This window comes from Hipposideros armiger, unplaced genomic scaffold, assembly GCF_001890085.2.
Source record: "Hipposideros armiger isolate ML-2016 unplaced genomic scaffold, ASM189008v1 scaffold_693, whole genome shotgun sequence".
Classification (NCBI taxonomy): domain Eukaryota; kingdom Metazoa; phylum Chordata; class Mammalia; order Chiroptera; family Hipposideridae; genus Hipposideros; species Hipposideros armiger.
Genome location: NW_017732043.1, coordinates 394,759 through 402,669, shown reverse-complemented (window position 1 = coordinate 402,669; position 7,911 = coordinate 394,759).

The window sequence follows — 7,911 nt, the reverse complement described above, 5'->3', positions numbered from 1 at the left end:
AAACCTGAGGTGTATTGTCTTCTCCATCACTGAAAACCCTTGTTAGGAGTTCTGCCTATCTCAGGAAAGGAATCTTCATGAAGAAAATGCAGCAGCAGCAGCAGCAACAAATATTTATTCCTACACTAAAAAAAGTAGCCCTCTTCCTTCCGTCCAGCATGTGATGCCTCAGTGGGAAAGGCAGGACGTTTATTGTTTTTAAACACGTTGAACACCTCCTTTCTGCTAGGGATTGTTAAAGACATCATATAATTTATTAAATCCTTGCAAATTTTTTGTGATGTGTTTATTGTTCTGTCTTACAGCTAAGAAAATTGAGATTCAGAGCAGTTAAGAGGAAATGGCCCAAGACCTAGAGCTCCCTACTGCTAAACATGCCCAGGTATGTCTGATTCCACAGCTTTCACTGTTTCTGCTACACAATGAGTGTGGTAAGGTAGTATATTCTAAGGGCCAAATATCAGTATAAAAATATAAGTGCTAAAAGAGTTCAGAGGGATGAACAAAAGGGGGTCCTTAGTGAAGATCATAATCACTTTTTTTTTATTGGCCAGGAACCATATTTTTATTTTGTGAAAATTTGACGTGTCAAAACTGCATATATATCTCACAAAATATGTATTTAAAAGCCTAAAAACTCAAGTATATTCAATTCTGCCTACAAATTTGCAGAATAAGTTATATCTGGACTTAGTTTAACTCTTGTTTTTATCCCCAAAGACAATTTAGGATATATCTCTTTAAAACTTTAAACCTCTCTTGATGATTAACAGGGACCTAATGACTTGGGGCATAAAGATTTAAACTTGCATTTAAACACTTCTCAGGGACTTCAATTAACCAGCATCAATTTGTTGCTCCTAGACCTAACCTTCAGGAAAAAAAAAAACCTTCTTAAAAGCACTTTAGCACAGACTGTCCATTCATTGCCTGATGCCATCTGGGAACATAATGGCTCCATCCTTTTTGCCCTCAGATTAATGGAGTAAGCTCAAGTGTTATAAGCAGCACGTTAATTCTGATATTTTCATTATGGATTTCTCTGTGGCTGAACTCATTTGAAATAATACATATGTCATTTTGTAAACAGAATTGAAAAATCTGGGAACTTAAAGTTACTCCTTTACTGGGAAAGATGCTAAAAATAAAAAAAAATTAAAAGGCGAGGCAATTCTATTCCTCAGCTTTTTCAATTCTTTGACAACAAAAGTGAAATTTTCAATTTGTTGCCAGATGTTAAAAATAGGTAAATTAAATAAAATTGAATGTAATGAGAAATGAAAATGAATGAAGACCACAAATAAGTTTGTTGTATGCTCCCTAAGTATTATGAGATGTGAAACATATATTGTAAAATGTCTTTCTCAAGAGTTTGTATACTCCTTAACTTAAAATTAAATCAATGTAAAAACTCTTGAAATAAATAGCACAAATATTTCTCTTTTTACTTGGAATTTTCCACCCATAAATATCACACATTTATTCTTAAATTAAATTGGTATTGGAGAAAGGCTGCAAGGCTGAACCAGGGGGAAAGGGCTTTCACGGGATACCTTTATTTTTAAATTAATTTTATTGGGATGACATTGGTTAATAAAATTATATAGGTTTCAAGTGTACAGTTCTATAATGCATCATCTATATATTGCATTTTGAGTTCAACACCCCAAAGTCAAATCTTCCATCACCATATATTCAACCCCCTTTTACCTTCGTCTACCTTCTCCCCTCCCCCTTAACCTCTAGTAACCACTAAACTATTGTCTGTGTCTATGAGTTTTCCTTGTTTGTCTTTTTCATTTGCTTTCAGTTTTGTATCCCACATATGAGGTGAAATCAGATGGCTCTCGACTTTTTCTAATTTATATGGCTTAGCATGATAATCTCAAATCTATCCATGTTGTCGCAAATGGCAGTATTGAATCTTTTCTTATGTCTCAGTAATATTCCATTATATATATGTACCACTTCTTTATCCAATTATCTATTAAAGAATGCTTCAGTTGTTTCTATGTCCAGCCATTGTGAATAATGTTGCAATGAACATAGGGATATAATATCTTTACAGATAAATGTTTTCAGATTTTAAAGAAATATATAATCTTCCTACACTGAATAAAAAAACTGGAAAATCCAAATAGACTGATCAACAGCAAGGAAATTGAAAAAATTATCAAAAGCCTCCCATAAGCAAAAGTCCAGGACCAGATGGCTTCACCAGTGAATTCATCCTAACATTCAAAGACAATTTAACATGGGTCTTTTGGAAACTCTTCCAAAAAGATGCAAAAGAGGCAATAATTCCTAACTCATTTTATGAGACCAACATTATCTGATACCAAAACGTGGTAAGAATAACACAAAACAAGAAAACTACAGACCAATATCTTTGTTGAATACAGAGGCAAAGGTCCTAAAAAAAATACTAACAAATTGAATACAACACATTAAAAATATTATGTATAAGATCAAGTGGGGTTCATTCGTTGGGCACAAGGATGGTTTAACATATGCAAATCAATCAATGTGATACACCACATAAAATAAAGAATAAAAATCAGATAACCATATTAATAGATGCAGTAAAAGCATTTGAGAAGATACAACATCCATTTTTTATTAAAACACTCTAAAAATGGGTGTAAAACGAAAGTACTTCAACATAATAAAGGCCATATATGAGGTCTGACAATTAAGTTTGTGAACTTCTTGCAACAATGTTGTTAAACTTTTTTTGATATTAGAGAGATTATACATTATAAATTTGTACCAATTGGACAGTTAACCAAGTTTTCTATTTGCAAGTGCTGAAAAGGCTTTGTGATACAGTTTGATGAAAATGACCTGAGCTTTTCGCCAAAAATTCATGGTTCTTGCATCACGACAATGCACCAGCTCCCACAGCATTGTCTGTGAGGGAGTTTTTAGCCAGTAAACAAATATCTGTATTGGAACACCCTCCCTACTCACCTGATCTGGCCCCCAGTGACTTCTTTCTTTACCCGAAAATAAAGGAAATATTGAAAGGAAGACATTTTGATGACATTCAGGACATTAAGAGCAATATGATGACAGTTCTGATGGCCAGTCCAGAAAAAGAGCTCCAAAATTGCTTTGAAGGGTGGACTAGACACTGGCATTGGTGCATAGCTTCCCAAGGGAAGTACTTCGAAGGTGAACACAGTGATATTCAGTAATGAGATATGTACACTTTTTCTAGGATGAGTTCACGAACTTAATTATCTGACCTTGTATGACAAACCCTCAGCTAATATCATACTTAATGGTGGAAAACTGAAAGCTTTTCTTGTAAAACCAGGAACAAGACAAGGGTGCCCCCTCTCACCACTGTTATTCAACTAGTATTGGCAGCTCTAGACAGAGTAATCAGGCTAGAGAAATAAATAAAAGGCATCCAAATTGGGAATGAAGAAGTCAAATTGTCATTTTTTTTGCAGATGACATGATTTTTTAATATAAAAAACCCTAGAGACTCCACTAAAAAAAATACAGTAAAGTTGCAGGGTACAAAATCAATACACAAAAACCCATTCTGTTCCTATATACTAACAATAAAATTTCAAAAAAAGAAATGAAAAAAAACTCCTTTTGTAATTACAACAAAAAGAATAAGATACCTAGAAATAAACTGAACAAAGGATATGAAGGACCTATACACTAAAAACTAAAAGATATTATTAAAAGAAATCAAAGAAGACTCAAGGAAATGGAAAGATATTCTGTGTTCATCGATTGGAAGAATCAACATAGTTAGAATGGCCATAATGCTCAAAGCAATATACAGATTTCATGCAATCTCCATCCAAATCACAATGACATTTTTTAAAGAAACAGAAGAGAAAATCATCAGATTTGTAAGGAATCAAAAAAGACCCCAAATAGCTAACACTATCCTGAGAAAAAGAACAAAGCCAGAAGTATCATAAGATACCTTTTGAATGATCAAAGTATATAATTAAACACCACATATGCTAAAGTCTAAATCACTATCTTTGAAGTAATCAATCATTGGAATAGAATGATTTCTATGTATCTTATCTGGATGAACTTATTTTAGATTTTGGTTTTTGTATTCAATACTTTATATTTTAAAATTTTTTTAATGGAATTTTGTTTCAAAATGCAATGGTGTTCAATGGAATTGTAAAAGATAAGCATGATATCAGGGGCAGGAGGGCAGTGGATGGGGGAGGGGGGTTGTTACTTTGTGAGAGGTGAAAAGGATAACTATTGCATTGTTCTGTACACCTGAAACTACTTATAATAAAAAAAATGCAATGGTGTTAATTTGGATACAATTCATTCACATTTTCATTTGAATTCATAACAGGGTGGCCTTATTTTGCATATTTCATGGAAACATGCTCCAGGGATTTCCATATCACCTTTGGGATCTTATGGAGTCAACAAATAATACTCTTTCTTCCTATGTTAGGTTCAGAAACAGTTAAAACTAAAGCATAGGAAAGAGATGAAGATTTAAATAACAGTGCTATTACTGATAAAGCAGATTAGAGAATGTGACTTTAAACCTGAACCCAAAGGACTTCCTAAAACTGGACAGACTCACACCCCCCAGTGACAGGCAGGACTGCAGGATTTCCCATCCCTGGGAGTTCACTTGAGTACAGGAGAAAGGAAAACAAAAGTGGAGAAAGCTATTCATACAAATAGAAAGAAAAGGGTTAGGCTCCCCGACTTGCCATCAGTGAGGAGGAGTGAGTGAGTGATATATCAGCAAAGGAGCCAGTAGTGCTACGCTAGCACAGACCTCAGGCATGGAAAATGGGGAGTAAAATAATACTTCCATCCCTAAAAGTAACATTGAAATAAGGAACCAATGAAGGTATTTGGCTTATAGGTTGATACCTGCCCGTATCCTCCTTCACTTATTAAATGTTTGTACCTTTTCCTGAAAATAGTATGTACAATTTGTTTTCCATGTTTAGAAAATGTCTATTTTCTTTTCTCATTCTAGTGCTCTATAGCCCATGAACAATAAAGGCATATAGGCCCATTTTTTCTATGATGTATTTTAACCAGCACTCGGGATGGATGGATGGACAGACAGACAGGTAGATGGATGAACATAAATATAGACAAAAATACAGCTTCAAGAAAATATTGCATTTGGGCTAATCATCTTTTGTATAATACACACTAAGAAAATTATGAAGTAATTTTTCACCTGAATTATACTCGTTATTTGCCCTGTTTATATTGCTGTATGCATCACCACATATAGCTTGGAAACAGAATGCGTTTTTCTATACCCTTTGGGAACTGCTATTTCCTCCCTATTTCACCTGGTCATGTATTTTGATTATGCCATCATTTGAATAATTGAGCTCACATGAGATTTATAGCACAGGGATTTCAGATTTTTGCATTTGTAAAGATCTAAAATAGTCATGATTAAATATTTGGGAGAAATGAAAACTAATTTTAAATAACCATATTATGATGGGGAGGGGTTCTATGGTAACAGTTTTAGAAAATGTTAAATGAGTTATCTAATCTTAATTATGTAAAGAGTATTTTTAAACATTCAAAATTAAATTTTAAATAATTATTCAGTAATATCAAATATTCATTATATAATGACTATTTAATCACTGTTCATTGTTGCTAATCCTTTGCAATTCAAATTGAAGTTAGAAGGATGGCCTAGACTTGCCGATTAGCCTATTATATTCTTCAAAGGCCATGATTATATTGTAGTCCTAAAAATGGTGAGTAGGAATAAAATTAATACTAGAATTTTCTTGTTTATTTCTCTTAATATTCCTACAAAGGTAAGTCAAATCCACTGGTGGTAGATTAAGGGGGCAGGAAAAAGCAAAGCAGGGAAATCTTTGGGACTGGATAAAAAGTAAAATGGAGAGACATACTTCTTTTACATGGGTAGGTACAGGATAGTTAATAATTAACATTTACAGCATAAAGAGACGGTATTCTGGGAACAAGATAACAATGAGGGGTTCTATAGTCTCATGCTCTGGTGTGGCGGGTATGCACCGAGGGGTCCAGAAAGGGGATTACTCTGACATTCCAAGGGCATGTTATCTTATGTTTCCTCCTCTGATTCTAATGTATAAAATAAGCTGCAAAACTGGCATTCTCCAGAGCATTTTGTCAATCCGTTGAGATTTTGCTTCCTGGTAATTTTCATCAGTTTGGCTCAAATAAACTCATAAAAATTCTTTACAGGTCTGGACATTTCTTACATTGACATTGACAATACCAAATGCTGGCAAGAATGTTGAACAACAGCTCTTGTTCCATGTTGGTGGGGGTGCAAAATGGTACAACCACGTGGGAAGGCAGTTTGGCAGTTCCTTACACAATTAAACATACTCTTACTAGATCCAGCAGTAATGCTCTTTGGTATTTACCAAGGAAAATGAAAATTTATGTGCATACAAACTCTGGCACATGGATGTTTATAGTGGCTTTATTTGTAATTGCCAAAACTTGGAAGCAACCAAGAGGTACTTTAGTAGATGAATGGGAAAATAAACTGGTATATCTAGAAAATGGAATATTATCCAGTGCTAAAAAGAAATGAGCTGTCAAGCCATGAAAATACATGGAGGAAATTTGGGTGCATAACATTAAGTGAAAGAAGCCAATCTGAAAAGGCTACATACTGTCTGATTCCAACAATATGACATTCTTGAAAAGGCAAAGCTATGGAGATAGTAAAAAGATTAGTGGCTGTTGGGCATTGAGGGGAGAGAGATGAATAGGCAGAGCACAGAGACTTTTTAAGGCAGTGTAAATACTCTGTATAATATTATAATTATAGACATATGTCATTGTACATTTGCCCAAACTTACAGAATGTACAACACCAAAGTAAACTATAAGTTAAACGATGGACTTTGGGTGATTTATTTCTCACAGGTCTGGAGGCTAGAAGTCTGAGGTCAAGGTGCCAGCATGGTCAGGTTCTGATGAAAGCCCTCTTCTGGTTTGCAGATGGACTTCTTGCTGTGTCCTCACATGGCAGAGAAAAGAGAGAGAAGCAAGCTCTCTAATGTCTCTTCTTATAAGGGCACTAATCCCATCATGAGGGCTCCACCCTCATGACCTACTTACCTCCCAAAGGCCCCATCCTTGGGGCACTAGGGAGATTAGGCTTTCAACATGAATTTTAGGAGGACATAAGCATGCAATCTGTAACAAGCAGCATTAGAATTCAGCAATAAGGTGCTCTTGGTGGCTGAATGAAGTAAGAGTGGACCTGTCACAATTAACAGGATTATAGCCTTCCTATCCATAGGCCCATTTTCATCGTTGGTTTCCCTTGCAAGTATTCAGGCTAGAAAGTGAAACATTGTAGGTTTATTCTCCAAGCTGCCATGAGTGCCTCACAGGGACTGTTAAGAAAGGCACAACTGACTTAGGGCAAGCTCCAGAGACTTGAAGAGTCTGAAAGCCCTTCTTAAGAGAATGGAAAAATGAGAATAGGAGCTAGAAGAGAAACAATATAATTATTACCAAAGCATCACTAAAAAGCATTCTTCCAAGATAACCAAATATAGTTAGTAAGAAACATATATTCATAATAGAAAACAATGTAGGATTTGAAGCTGACAGACCTGGATGTGAATTTCAGTTCCTATACCAATATGACCTTGGAGAAGTTCTTCAGTTCTTAAATTTCTCAACTGAATGTAGTAATAACAGTTCTGTGATTGTGATACAAAGATGTGTAATTATTTATGTATAGTGCCTGGGGTGTCAAAATTGTCTAATAAACTTTCCGTGTCATTGCTGTTTTTGCCATGTTGTAGTTTTTATCATTAATATAGAAAAAGCATTAGCTTCCATTTCTTTAAATTTAGCAGTGAAGTTATCAATATTCATCACTGCTTCCACTACCAA